The 14,735-nt window shown below is 45.2% G+C and overlaps 1 long non-coding RNA gene across 1 annotated transcript in view; it reads right to left on the reverse strand.

Moving 5' to 3' along the window:
- The window catches only part of LOC146775974 (uncharacterized), a 52,945-nt gene extending 40,743 nt beyond the window's left edge, over positions 1–12,202 (reverse strand). Inside the window, exon 1 of the long non-coding RNA XR_014972395.1 lies at positions 12,106–12,202. This is a non-coding gene — a long non-coding RNA (uncharacterized LOC146775974). The remainder of the gene's footprint in view (positions 1–12,105) is intronic.
- Positions 12,203–14,735: the final 2,533 nt, after the last annotated feature.

Genomic DNA, 14,735 nt, shown 5'->3' on the forward strand with positions numbered 1-14,735 from the left:
CTGTTAAGACATCTCAGGGCCATCAAAGACTTCATCTGCAGCCCCTGAACTCTTCTGCTGGGAGTTCTGACTTGCCACATTGTGCCAGTTCTGGGATTTGGAGGTGGCATTGCTCCAAAAGAACCAAGAAAAATCACGCATTGACTGTCAGCGCCTGTTTTTCCCAATGCAGCATCACCAACCAACGCATCACCTTGGTGCGGCTGAAGAATCAATGCAGTGCCTGCCATGTGGCTGAAAGTGCCACAGCCCAAGTCCCAAGCACTGTGTCACTCACATCCATGGCACCCGGTCTGGCTCCAAAGCAAACCCTGCTCTGCGGCTGAAGAAATCGACGCATCACCTGCTTGGTGGCTGGGAAATCGACACAGTGCCTGTGCCGCCACATCGACCCAGCGTGTCTGGATTTCTGACGCATCACCCCTGTGCACTAAGTTCTTTATCAACGTTTTCCAGCAGTAGGGAAGTGAGGCTGCATGTCCGGAGATCGATGCATCACCTCACCTGGCAGTAGGGAAATTATGCATCACGTTGTATTTCTGGTGCCTCATCTCCCCTGTGCCTGTTTTCGTCTTTGATTTTGACCCATCTCAGGTGCTTTGTGATCAAAGAGATGCATCTATAGTTTCCTATTTACTGAACTATTTTGAACCTTTTAAAAGTGATATCTTTTGGTCTTGTTTTACTCAGATAAATATTGGTTATTGTTCTGAACTGGTGTGGTGTCATTTTGTAGTGTTTTCATTGTGTTACAGTGTATTTATATGTGTAAATGCTTTACACATTGCTTCTGAGATAAGCCTCACTGCTTGTGCCAAGCTACCATGGTGGTGAGGATGGATTATTTTAGCTGTGTAATTCCCTTACCCTGACCAGAATAAGGGTCTCTACTTGGACAGGGTACAAACCACTGCCAAATAGAGACCCCCATTTATAACACTGCTGCATTTTATATTCTTTCCATTCTCCACAGTACACAGAGTAATGCAAGTAGGTAGAGTCTGTTTGCTCAGTTCAAATTTTTCTTAATGATGTTGTTTGTGTCATTGACATAACTGGAGCAGATTAAGTTGAAAGACCGCTTGAGGTCTATTAAACGTTTGAAGTGGGCATCAAAGAGTGAAAGGATGATGGAAGACTCGGGCATCTAAGAGTTATTGTATAAAGGAGTTGATGCTAAAGGGAGAGTCAGATGATTCTTTATCTGCAAAAGCGTCAGGGAGAGATCTAGAAAAGGATGGTTCCCAGAATGCTAAATCCTAAGTCTTCAGACAGGATCAGAGGTAGCATGGTAAAATCTCCAGTTCTGTTTACTCTGGTCTTTCGGTCAGTCCAGATAGAAATCAGTCTGGATTGCCTTACTCTCTACCAGAGAGGACGCTAGTTTGGTGGATGCAGAGTAAGATTTTGTCTTCAAAAAATATGAGATCTGAATGAAGGTCACCCTTTCAATCAGTGTTCTTGAGTCATTGGAGCTTGGTCTGCTGGATGAATATTTAATCATCTTTATGATCAGATTGATGAATGAGTTTTTCAGGGCAGTGAATATACCTGACATTATGAAATGGTTTCTGATTGCTCATACAGGCAACAGTGTTTGTGGCAAGTAGGATGTCCATAGAATCATGAATTGGGTGAGGTCCTGATAGGGAGCAGTTTGGGACTGGGTTGCTGCAAGTAGGACAGGTTTGTTATCTGCAAGTGGTCTGTACCTTGTTTTTCTTGGTTTGAGGAAAAGGATTGCTAGATTTCTTGCTCTGAGGTGGTTTTCCAGGCTTTTGGCTTTTGTGACAAGAGGACCCAAGATAGCATCACAGAACAATTTGAAATTAGGGATTTAGTGTACTCTGTGTTTCAGATTCTCAGAGAATGTTGTGTCCCTCCTTGGTTGTTTTTTTTACTATGAAGATAAGATGTGGCAGTAATGTTCTTCCATTTTTATTGATAAATTGCAGATCCTGGTGTAACACTGGTCGTCTAATTTGTCAATTTGATCATATGATTCCTTCTATTGGCATTCTAAGTGACTGATTCTGTCTTTAGCTTCTATATTTTTGCTGACCTATCAGGTCTTTGGCCAATGGTTGAATCATAAAAGGCCTTGAGGACTATCAACCATGAGATCCAACCTGTAGGGGACACGTCTTGATTACGGCGTGTAACTGTCATTGGTAGAGTCTTGGAGTACACATGTTTTTAACATTCAGCTCATATGTGTGAACATATGGGAGAGAGGATGTGGCCTAAGAGCTAGGGTGGTCGATCTCAAATCTGGGGAACCGGGGCGGTCTCGGCAACGACCCTCAACATCCTGTGATTCTTGGCAAATCACTTAATCTCATTGATTACTAACACATAAACTGGGGAAACGGACTAGCCTCTCTCTTTTTGATGATAACATTTCCTTGACAGCGCACAGCTGTGATAGATTTTCTAGAACATGGCCGAAAACCCTGGCCTCACGTTCTCTGAAACTGAGATCAGCGAACTCCTCGCTGATCCGCCATTCACACTGGACATTAACATCGCCCAGACCATAGCTCAAACCACCGACTGGGACGCACTCACAGAAAAGAAAAGGAACAAGATCAGGACCATTCTACATGGAGAGATCCTAACTCAATACCTACGAACAAACAGCGCACCTAAAGGTCTGCTAGTCACCAATGTGCCCAGGATCTTCCTAGATGATGCCAGATTTAGGAAGGACTGGGCACAGATAGCTTGGCACTGCACAAGCGACTGGTTGGTCCTCATAATCAAAACTGCCAAACGCCTTTCGGACGCAATGATCATCGATATACAGGCCACCGAATCACATTTCAAAACTACCATAACCTCGTTCAAAAAGAAACTGGAAGAATCTAATAAAGAACTGAATGAGTATAAAGAGTACTTGACCCAAGCAAAGATAGAAAAATTTGATAAAGATTTAAAGAAATTCAATTACTCAAAAATTTACCCTTACACAGCGAATGATTATGTTTCCCCTCTAAGACAGAGACTCAGATTCATCGGGGGACAACACCTCAATGTCCAGCGACTCCAGCTCAGGATCTGTAAAACAACAAGGAAACAGAGGCCGGGGCCGTCGCTGGCAACAACCATGGGGAAGACAACCACAGCCCAGTCAGGCCTATGGACCCCCGTTGTTCAACCACCCGCAACAGAACCCTTACTTCGGATGGCCACCCCTGTACCACCAAGCACCCCAGAACTTCTATGGCCAACCCTACAGACCGCCGTTTTTAGGGCAGGGCGGCCGAATAAGAGGCCGCAGAAGAAATACACAACAGACACCCCATGTACACTGGACAGAGGAAGACGGACCGGTCAGCGCCAACACCCGCAACAAGGGCAAGGAACAACAACCGAGCACCAGCCGCTAACCAGGGAATTAGACACACCTTCCCTGGTCTTCAACCTATCCTCCATAGATTTAACCACTACTGAAGAAAAAGTACTGAATAAAGGCCTCTCCTTTGTCCCTACCAAAAGAGTTGACAAATTCCTCCTACACACTGAACTAGCTGAGTTCTTCCGAAAGCTGAAGCTCCGCGCCTTTTTTGAAAGACAGGACACCAACAATGACACAAGGGAAACCAATGAGACGGGTCTACGACCTAAATCAACATTCATGCCTCCACCTTGTAGTATACCGGCAGAAATCATTGCCTTCGAGCAGGCCGTCTACAATGAAGTAGAGAAAACCAACCAAACGATGACTTACAACAACCTATCTAAAAAAGAATGGGCAGCTCTGAAAACCCTCCGAGACAACGACAACATTACCATCAAACCCACCGACAAAGGCGGAGGGATTGTGATTCAGGACACCCAGGCTTACCGAGCAGAGTGCCAGAGACTCCTCCAAGACGACCGCAATTACAGACGCCTTGACAGCGACCCTTCCAATCAACTCAAACTTACAATCACCAACTTGGTGACTACAGCTGCAAACAATAACCACATCTCCAAACAGGAGGCCACCTTCCTCTGCAACACACAAGCCCGGATACCGTATTTTTACACAGTACCGAAGGTACACAAGGAAACAAGACCACCCCCGGGACGTCCGACTGTCTCAGGCTGCAACTCACTCCTAGAGCCCCTCTCTAGGTTTTGTGACTTTTTCCTTAACCCTCTAGTACAAGCTGCAACCACTTACATCAAGGACACCAAACATCTTCTGTCCCTCCTTCAAGACCTGGATTTTAAACCCACAACCCAGTTACTTGTGGGACTAGATATTGAAAGCCTGTACACAAGCCTGCCTCAAGACGACACCCTCAAGGTCTTTGAAGAAACTCTGACCAACTCACAATGGGAACACACTACACCAAGAGAATTTGTCCTAGACTGCGCCAGACTGGCATTAAAAGAAAACTTTTTTGAATTTGAGGGCACATACTATCTCCAGACAAATGGAACGTCCATGGGCAGTATTTTTGCTCCCAGCGTGGCGGGACTATACGTCTACCACCTGGAACAGTCACACATCCTCGAGCCCAACAACCCATACACGGAATCAATACTATTCTGGCGTCGATACATTGATGACGTCCTCATGATATGGGAAGGCTCGGAGGAATCCTTAAAGAACTTCCAGACCTGGCTCAACACATGTGATCCTCACCTACGCTTCACGTACACCAGCAGCAAAGACCAGTTACCTTTCCTGGACCTTACTGATCAAGGCCGCCAATGGTAAACTGTCAACCACCACGTATTATAAACCCACGGCAAGGAAATCACTACTGGCCTTTGATAGTTTCCACCCACGACCACTAAGGGAGAACCTGCCCTATGGCCAATTTCTACGCATAAGGCGCAATTGCAGCAATAAGGAAGACTACAACACACAGGCCACAGACCTCTCCCACAGATTACAACAACGGGGTTATCCAACAAGGATCATCAACAGGACGAATAAACGGGCAAAGAACCAGAATAGAGACGCCCTCCTGGAAACACCAACCCGTCAAAAAACAATAACACCATTGAATTGTGTCACCATGTACAACCCTATCTCCAATATAGTGGCCAAAATCATCAAGAAAAATTGGAGAATCATCAACACGGGCAAACGAGATTGGGACCTGCCCCTTTTTGCCTATAAAAAATCCAACAGCCTACGGGATCAACTCATCTCTACGCGGCCGAGAACCACGGAAACCATCACCAACCCCACACTTTACCAAGTGTGGAACCTCCCTAAAGTTATAGGTCACTACCCCTGTGGCGACTGCAGTATCTGCCACCTCACGACACATACCAAAACCCTCGACCTGGAAACAGGAAAAACATGGCACCAGCGTAAGCACATGAACTGCAATTCAACCAATCTAGTGTACTTGATTGAATGCCCATGCCAGCTTCGTTACGTGGGTATGACCACGAGAAAAATACGCACCAGAATCACTGAACACAGAAGTACGATTTGGTGCAAGAAGACTATCAGAAAACTCACAGACCACTTAATTAGGTTTGGACATACCACCAATGACCTCAGATGGACGGTCATTGAACAGATCCCTGCCCACCCTACAGAAAACGAGAAGCAGCTACTGTCCAAAGAACAACGCTGGATCTACAGATTGTCCACCCACACAGAGGGAGTCAATGATAATATTCCATGGAACAGCCTCAGCAGATGAGGCCCCCAACACCTGACAGATCATTTCCACTCTCCTGAGTGCCACCTCATCAACAGGGCCCGCCTAGGGCACGGGATGACCATGTCCCAACACCAAACGTCCTCTGGGCGTCATACTGGCTCAAACATCCAGGTGGCGACCTTCTCACTCACAGGTCCTTCCCTACATACACCACATAGTAGGTTCATCACCCTTAATATTATTTTTTGCAGGACCAATATGCAATAACATCTCTGCACATTAACGTACGTTACCTACTTAGCCCCGCCTGGTTGCCACTTCCATTTAAATAGAGATGGTGTCCTCCCATTACAGTGCACAGATGGAGCGCGACTCCCCCAATTGGGTTGGCACTCCCCTAAATAACCGCACATTTGCACAGGCATGTTAGCAACTTAGACATCCAATTGCACCATGGAAATTAATAGAGAGAGCGCTACATACACCTGCATGCGAGTCTTTCTTCCATTTCCTCTACTACAGGCACCTCTTCGAGACAACAGGAAGCGGAATACGCCCCGTCACTCGTGCCCAGGCCAGAACACCTGACACAGCTAACAAGCAACACCTGGCGCTTTCCACAGGTATTTAAGCGCTTTCTACATTGAAGCTCATTTCTTACGGAGCCTCTGCGCGGACAACAGGTTCATTGAGGGTCCAGCGACATCGCGCAGTAAGTACCTGTACTCGACCAAGCTAACGGTACAGCCACCTTTCATGCTGCCCTCGGCCGTGTCTGTGTGTGCATCCTTTTACCGTTACCTTGTTGGGTGCATACTACCCCCCTCCCCCAACAGCGGTTTTCCTTTTCTTCCCCCAATTTAGAGTGCACATGGTCCTGGCCCCCGGCTGAGCTCCATGCTGAGTTGTTCGCTACAATCAGGTGTAAGCAACTCCACTTTACTGTTTTCACCAACATTGGTTACAGTATATCGGCCTAATTTCACACACAATAACGCATATTGTGAGACTGGCCACTTTTTCACCACCCGCCACTGACGCTAACACTACCGCTTTGTCCGTGGTCACCTCTAGGCACCTAGCACCGCCTCACTAAAAGCTTTTAGCCCACTTCTAGGAGCCTTTACTTAAATCTTATGTCTGTCCCTCTCCCCTTTTTTTACTCCCTACAGGTACAACCCGAGAGGAAACACCTCTTGCACATATAAGCACCGTAGCGTGTGCTTTACACACAGGGCACTGACAAACTCATAACTACCCCTGTAACACCCCACACATATAAGGTCCTGACGAAAGCCAGTAGAAGAAAATGCCTGGCTGAAACTAGTTCACCGCACAGGACGTCGGAGGCCATAAGCCTACCGTGCACATCCCACAGCCTTTGTTTTTATCGACTGCCTGGGGCCCACCATTAAAACAGTCTTTGGGACACCCAGGACAGTATTTTAAACCTCACTCAGAGCACACTAACAGCACCCTCACGAACCAAAAAACCCGCTCCGCAGTAATCTGGCGTCGAAGCACACCTGAGGTACACTCGGTACCTCGGGTGGGGCCCAATGATGAAGCATGCCACCAACTAGGTTGGTGGGTGAGGGCCTTCATAAAAAACCTAATGTTTTTTTTTCCACCCGCAGACATACAAACAATTTAAACCAGAGCTAGTTCTCATTGATTACTAACACATAAACTGGGGAAACGGACTAGCCTCTCTAGTTCGCCTCTCTCTTTTTGATTATAACAAATTACTTAATCTCCCAGTGCCTAACAAAAATGAATGTGCCCTTATGTAACGCAACTGATGCTCATGTAAAATGCTCTAATAGCTTTGAGTCAAGTTTGCGCTATATAAATCTCTGAGCAATAAACATGGGCTAGGCGCTCCTAGCACAAGTTCAGTCATACAAATACTCTCCAGCATCTCCAGTTATTGCTTAGATAAGGTGAGCAGGTGCTCACATTACAATTTGCATAGAGACTGGCCCGTGATACTAGATTTGTGACATTTCTGTTATTATTTGCTACCTGACGCAAAATCAGATTTAGAAAGGTTATGGAATTGCTGCAAACTAGCCGTAAGTTTTGTTTTTCACTTTCAGACAGTTTTAGTTATTTATTTAGGTGCACATATGGCAGTAGTTATTGTACTTTTTGCTTTTGTCATAGCAGTAATGTCTCTACTTATGCTAAGCTACAAAGTATTATTGATTCAGAATATTACCCGGATACCCTGTGGTGGTTGGCATTCCACTGGGCTAGTTAGGAGCAAGTTTGCAGAATAACACTGTAGATTATTGAACCATGTCTGTAACCTGACTATGGCAAGACTTACTTCCCATTCTGTGAAGCTGGTGGCAGTGGTGTAGCTAGCCCTTGTGCTGCCTGTGGCAGTTGCTGCTGTTGGTGCCCGTGGCAGGTGTTTGAAAAACTGGGCGGGGGGGAGGGTTGAAGGCAGTTTTGGCATTGCCGAATGAAAGAGCGGGAGGGAGTGTGAAGGCTGCCGGCCCAAAATTCGTGCCGCCTGAGGCGGACCACCCACCCTTGCTATGCCACTGGCTGGTGGCTCATAAAACAAGCATTCGCAATGCAATAGGTCTAGCATTTATGAGAGTTTAAGCTATTGGCACTGTAAAAGACAATGCTTTTTAATGATCTGTTTTGATAAATAACACATAAATAAAAGGTATTGTCATTTACAATGCCAATAGCTCAAACTCATGTAAATGGCAGGCCTCGGCCGCCATTGTCCCGGGCTGCTTGGAAAGTGAAAGCGCGCATGGCACGCTGAAAATTGCAGGAAAGCATGTCGCGCCTGCAGTAGGAGAAACGCATTGAAAAAAATAGTGTTTACAAACTAAATAAGACGTACAGTGTAACAACCGAAGTAAAAGGCCCAGTCCTCATGAGAGGTTATATATGAAGACAATGCGGTAGTAATGAGGGACTAACAAGCCTATTAACGAATCAGAAGCCAGCATTTACCAAGCACAATGACACAAGACAATGAAAAATAAGGACGGAGAGTGGGCGGAGCTTCAGGTCCATACTCAAATACAGCATGCCTGGCAGAGCAGCACATGCGCAGCCCAGGCTCGGCCTAAAAAAGGAAACTACCCTTTGAGAGGGCATACATTGAGAATTGAAGAAGGAGTCACAAGGCCTCTTACTTTGTTAGAAAAAACTACTCTTGGCATGTCTAAAGTAACCCTGGGCGGACAACTACGCTACGCTCTCCTAGTTTGTGCTACTTCGCGCTACTTGAATTGCACGTAGCACAGTGCAAAAACACATAGCATAGTTGGCATTTTCTGCTCGCTCGCGGTCCTCAACGTCAAGTTGGCGACCGCGAGCGAGCAAAATGACATCCCGGCAAGACTTTTTCCTCGTTCGCGATCAGCAACATCAGGTTCAGGATTGCGAGCGTGGAAAATAAACATCCCGGTGAGATTCTCAACGCGGGGACGTCAGGTTTCTCATTGCGAGCGGTCGCGTATGCTCACGACCGCTCATGATGAGAAACTACCAGTCCGCGTTGAGAAAGCTGCCGCTCGAGTAAAAATCTACTCGAGTGGCAGAAAACGACAGCTCGCACTGTGCAAGATGCAATTTCAATGATTGCACAGTGCGGACAAGCGCAGTTCGCATAGTGCTACGCGTATCTCAAGTAGTGAGAAGTGCCCTTTGCGTAGCTACGCGTAGCACTACTACGCAAACTACGCCCAGGGTTAGTCTAAAGGAGGGAAAACACAGATGATTTGACCTGCTGTTTTACAACTAGCAACTTATATTAATTTGAGACCAAGGGCTACAAAAAAACAATTTTTCCAAATGATAACAAATTATGGCATAAATAGTTCCCAACTTGAAATTTCAATATAAGGCAATCAGTCACATGAATTATTAATAACGATTTGAAGGAACAAAAACAGGCGCAGGTCATTAGTAGGCTGCAGGAAATGTAGTGTTCACCAAATCCTGAAAAAAACCTTATGCTGTCCAAACATAGCAGACCAAGCATGAAGTACAATAAGTAGTAAACAAACTACAATTCGGCTCAGAAGATCACTGTACACAATCCACTGGTGTGGAGCGGGTGGTGGAATACATCTCACAGCGCAGCAGGTCAACCAATAAAAAAATAAGAAGCACATCTGATAGGTACAATTTGTGAATGAGGACATAAAATGCAGTTTTCCAAGAAAACAGTTACTTGCTGAATGGAAAAACATGAATGTGCCAAGATTACAGGTACAGTAGAGGCGAGTGTCACTAGGGTACAGGGAACAAAACACATAACCAGCTGCCTATGGTGTTAACAAAGGCAAAAACAGACTACTTGCTACACAATAGCCTTAGAAAGTCCCTTAGCACACAAGCATACTGGCTACCATTAGAACACCACAAATTAACATAAGAATGGCAAACACACCATACAAATGTCAATTAGTGGGCAGAATTCTGTGTTCATTTTTTTCCCCACAAAAACCGATTTAAGAATTTTGAGAAGTGCGACGTGGAACTTGGAGAAAATAATCTGCCATAAAGTGTGACATGATGGGTGACTCATATGTGCGATTATAAAATAATGAAAATGTCGGCTAATATTGCATTAGAGAGTTGTATTTGAAGTACTGTCGGATGAATGGATGTTGTCAATAATCAATCAATAAAACTTTATTCGATCTAGTTAAATGACATAGATCATTGATGTTGTCAATTACAGGATCTTTTAGTGGTATTGCTCACGAAAACTGTGCGATATTCAGTCATTCACGAACATTGGGGCATATCAGCAACAACCGGCGATAATTATCGCTAAGCACACTTAACGCTAGGATAATTATCGCCGGCTAGCGTGGATTTTTATCGCTGAGATAGAGTGCTATTAGCAACGCTTTTCTCAAAAGCGATAAAAGTCCTAGCGCTAACTGCCAAACGTGTGATTATCGCTGGAAACCCAGCGATAATCCCACGAAGTTTGGCGATAGCTTGCTGATAGGGCCTCACATACTTATCCATGATATCCGCCTTCCATAGGATATCATGGCTAAGTCAGTTTCAAAGCAGGCGTAAGGAAAGTAGCGATAACAGAGGTTATCACTACTTTTCCTGTTACTATGCTACTTTGCATGAGGCTTGATAATAGGAGAAGTGTTGCTTAGCGACATTTCTCCCGTTATCCTGGAAAGGAACGCCCACTTTGCATCTCATTAGCGATGCAAAGATGGGCGTTAAGGGAAATTGAGATAAGGCAAGGTTTCACGTGATAGCGTGACCTTGCAGATAAGGCGATAAAATTATCGCCGCTTTTCGTCCGAACACGGACGCAAAAGCGGCGATAATTTTTTAACGCCAGCTTGCTGATATGCCCGATTGTGTGCGAGTGTATTCAGGTACGAGTTCAACAAACAAGCACTGTCAACTTTAAAAAAACATTTAAAAAAGTTTGGACATAAAGCACGAATATGTGTTGTGCTAAAGTACTATTGACACGCATGCTTGTGTGCAGAAATAATATAGTACAAAGTTGACACTACATTGGAGTTAAACTGGATTGCACGCTGATTTGTGCTTGAAGAAATTACCTGATATAACAAGCAGTTTACTTTCAATAAAGTCATGCATATCCATGTAGGATTTTTAGATTGTATAAGAAGAGACACCAAGCTAAGATTCCAAGCTGTTGCCAAAACCATACATGTTCTGACATTTCAGAAGGTATTCTATAAACTGAGGTTTCCTTTAACAGAACGTGCACAATTTAATTTGTGGTAAAGGTGCTGTATTATTCGGGGTGAAATTCCTGGTTGAGGAGCTGCTGGAAGGGGGGTGTGAGAGGAATTGATTGACACAGAGCACACCTTCACAAAGCTGACGTGGGCTGACCACAGCAGCAGAAGTCACCCCAAGAAAATAGGAAGGGTCCAGCATCTGATGAAAGAGGCCGACCTCCTTTCATCTCCGAATAATTGAAATACAGAGTAAAGGCTCGAGGCTCAAAGAGGCCTCTCTGAAAAGCCAGGCCCACCCCTCTCCCGAACACACACATATCTGGAGGTTGAACAGCTGTAGGTTCAATTCATTTCTAAAAGCAAGATAATTTATTTATCGATGGCGGTGTTTAGAAATAAAAGGAATCGAAAATATACACTCTCTATACAGTTCACTATTAGCAGCACGCTTGGTGTTGTCAACATAGCGAAAGTTTATATTTGACATTGTTTTTGCCCAGCGCAGTCTTGACAAGTGACTCGGCTTCTAGGTGCTGTTCCGAGGCTGGCGAGTTCCAGACGTTTTTGTGTTGTGGATCATTCCAGAAGAAAGTGCAGATGGTGCTGGGGAGTAGGGAGGAGAGATGTGAAAAGGAATAAAAGAGATGAAGAGAGCACGAAAAAGGCTAGAGAGAGTGTGCGTGTCCAGAAAGAAAAGGAGGCTGGGGAAGGGAATACAAAGCATGGAGAGGATGAAAAAACAAGCAAGCACTGACCAGCAGCGGCGACGGCGGGCAGCAAATACTAAATTACAAACACCGACGAGCAACGGCGGAAAGTGAACAATTTCTTTTTTTAACAAAAAGTTCTTCCTCGCAACAGCTAAAAAAATAACAAAGCGGAGGTAAACTGTACTTTACCGGTGTGCCACAGCATTGAAGGGAAGTGACATATCGGCAAATCCAACCAATTGGGAGGCAGAAAAGAAGAAGGAACCAATGGTAAGTAAGTGGTAAGTAGCAGGTGGGAAAAAGTCGGATCATTGACGACAGCAGGTCTTGCTAGCAGCGCATGCGCGCATTATTAGCTTGATCTAAAAACGACAACAACAGTTCAGGAGACGTGACCCTACAGTCACGCTGGGCGAGTGCATCCCTTTAAGCAGGACCCAAGTAATATTTTGTACACTTTTTGGGCTTTTTAAAGAACATTTGATGTCCGTTATGACAGCAACGATTTATCAGATTTCGCATGCATTGAGCTATCAAGACGCTTTCAAAGTTATTTTAATCCTAGAGAGAAGCTGTCTTCACTGTGAACAGCAAATCATGTTTCAACCAAGTCACCATCAGCTCAATTCACACAAGTGGCCTGTGGAAAACTATGTCATTTTTTGGTGCAATTCACGTTTATAACTACCTCCAAATAACGACTGACATATTTATTGCACTACTTTGTGGCACACAGCATGAAGCACGTCTGTTTGACAGGGAGGGTCACCTGCAGTTCTACTGGGACAGCATAGTCCGTGCTATAAAAGTAAAGGTCACACACGATTTGGATTTCTTTCATTTTGCGTTTTTATTCTTTCTTTATTAGTAATGCATTCATCAAATATTTATTTATTGAAAATAATAAAGAGTAGCTCGATGCAAGAAAACCACCGTTTCAATTAAAATGGTCTCAATTAGTTTTAGACAGTTTATTTTAACGCTAATGGGAAGTGGCATCTCTTTTTATCAGGAATACAACAGCATCGAAATGGGGCTAATAGAGACTTTTCAAAAGTAGTTATATTGTTTACAAGAGAGAAAACAATCACCACTGCAGACAACCTCTGCGACTTCGGTAGCACAATTCTATGTAAATCAGACAGCAGATGATGACAAACGAAAATTATTTTTTAATGTTTCAATTTCCTTGGAAATCCTGTGTTCTTGCTAGTGTAGTAGAATGATATTGATTTCAGTATCTGTAATAGTTGTCAGACACTGTGCAATTCACCACAACTTCATCCTTCCCCCACCCTTGCCGTGTAGAATATCCCCAGTAAAACACGCCAGGCTGTATATGGCCTTCACAGCGTAGTCTTTGTTCTGGGGCCAAGCAGCCGCCGCCAACCGGAGTCCCTGACATATCTCTTGTCCAGGACCCCGCCTAACCAAACTCTGAGCTTAGGGATGGGTGGGTGGGTAACTTCAAGACGCCCGATGTTGCCGGCCACGCAACGAGAGGACAAAGAGGGGGTTCTACCTCACCCCCTGAGTTTTTAAACCCCCGCCAGTTTCCTGACGCCTGACGCACTTGCGGGATGGGGGTCCGCAACGCTCAAGCTCTTCCCGGTAACTTAACCCGGAAGAGTTCCTACCCTGGTTCTGCCCCTTGCTGCCACTAAAGGGACCACGCCCCCTATGTGGGTTGGTGCCTGTCATAGTTGGCAGACACTGTGAAATTCACCACAACTTTATCCTTCCCCCACCCTTGCCGTGTAGAATATCCCCAGTAAAACACGCTAGGCTGTATTTGGTCTTCACAGCGTAGTCTTTATTAATTTGTAAACATGCTACCGCCATTTTAAACTTTGGCTCAATCACTGTTAATCTCTTCACCAACTGTATTATTGCTTTATTCAATACACCACAGCACGCCAATAAGATATCCGGTTATATATTTTCATCTCTACATTTGTATTTACATTTGACTCTCCACAGGGCGTTTGCTGCGGGATGTGCCAGCAGGCCCCAACCAATAGTGTGCATACACTGAGCGAGTCGCCCTTACCCTCTCCAAAACATGTGGCCACATAAAGACATGAGGCAGGTTGTTGTCGTTCACCGCGTAGTCTTTATTAAATCTTAAAGCAGTGTAGTTGATCCTTTATTCATTTTGATTAAGGTACTTGACCATTTTTGCAAGCCAAAGATATACACAATCTTATTTACTATCCAATCATGGCCATATCTCTTCGTCCTGGCCCCCTGTGCTTGTTGTGCCAGCAGGCCCCAACTTGCACTGTTTCAGTTGTAACTTTCCGTGCTAGTCCTCCTTCCAGAGAGAGGCACTACCACCGGGGCACTGCTTCCGCCTTGGCCCCACCGTACCGGGGTATACCCCCTCAAATGTTCTTAGACTTACACACCGGCATCCTGGGACGGGAGGAGTGTCCAGGACCACCAGCAGGTCAGTCCCCCCTCCCGCCAGCCCAGAGCCTCACAATGAAAGCTTGCCCTGTCCAGGGTCAGCCAGTCCATGGCAAAAAAGAAGTCCACACCCTTTTCTTGCCTGGGACCCCGCCATGCTCGTCCTTATTTGTAGGGATGGGTGGGTGGATAACTCATCGCTGGTCCGCAGCCGCCGGAGCTGCTTGGAGAGGACAAAGAGGGTTAATTCTGCTGTTCCCAAAGTT

Source organism: Triturus cristatus, chromosome 12 (assembly GCF_964204655.1).
Source record: "Triturus cristatus chromosome 12, aTriCri1.1, whole genome shotgun sequence".
NCBI classification, from domain to species: Eukaryota; Metazoa; Chordata; class Amphibia; order Caudata; family Salamandridae; genus Triturus; species Triturus cristatus.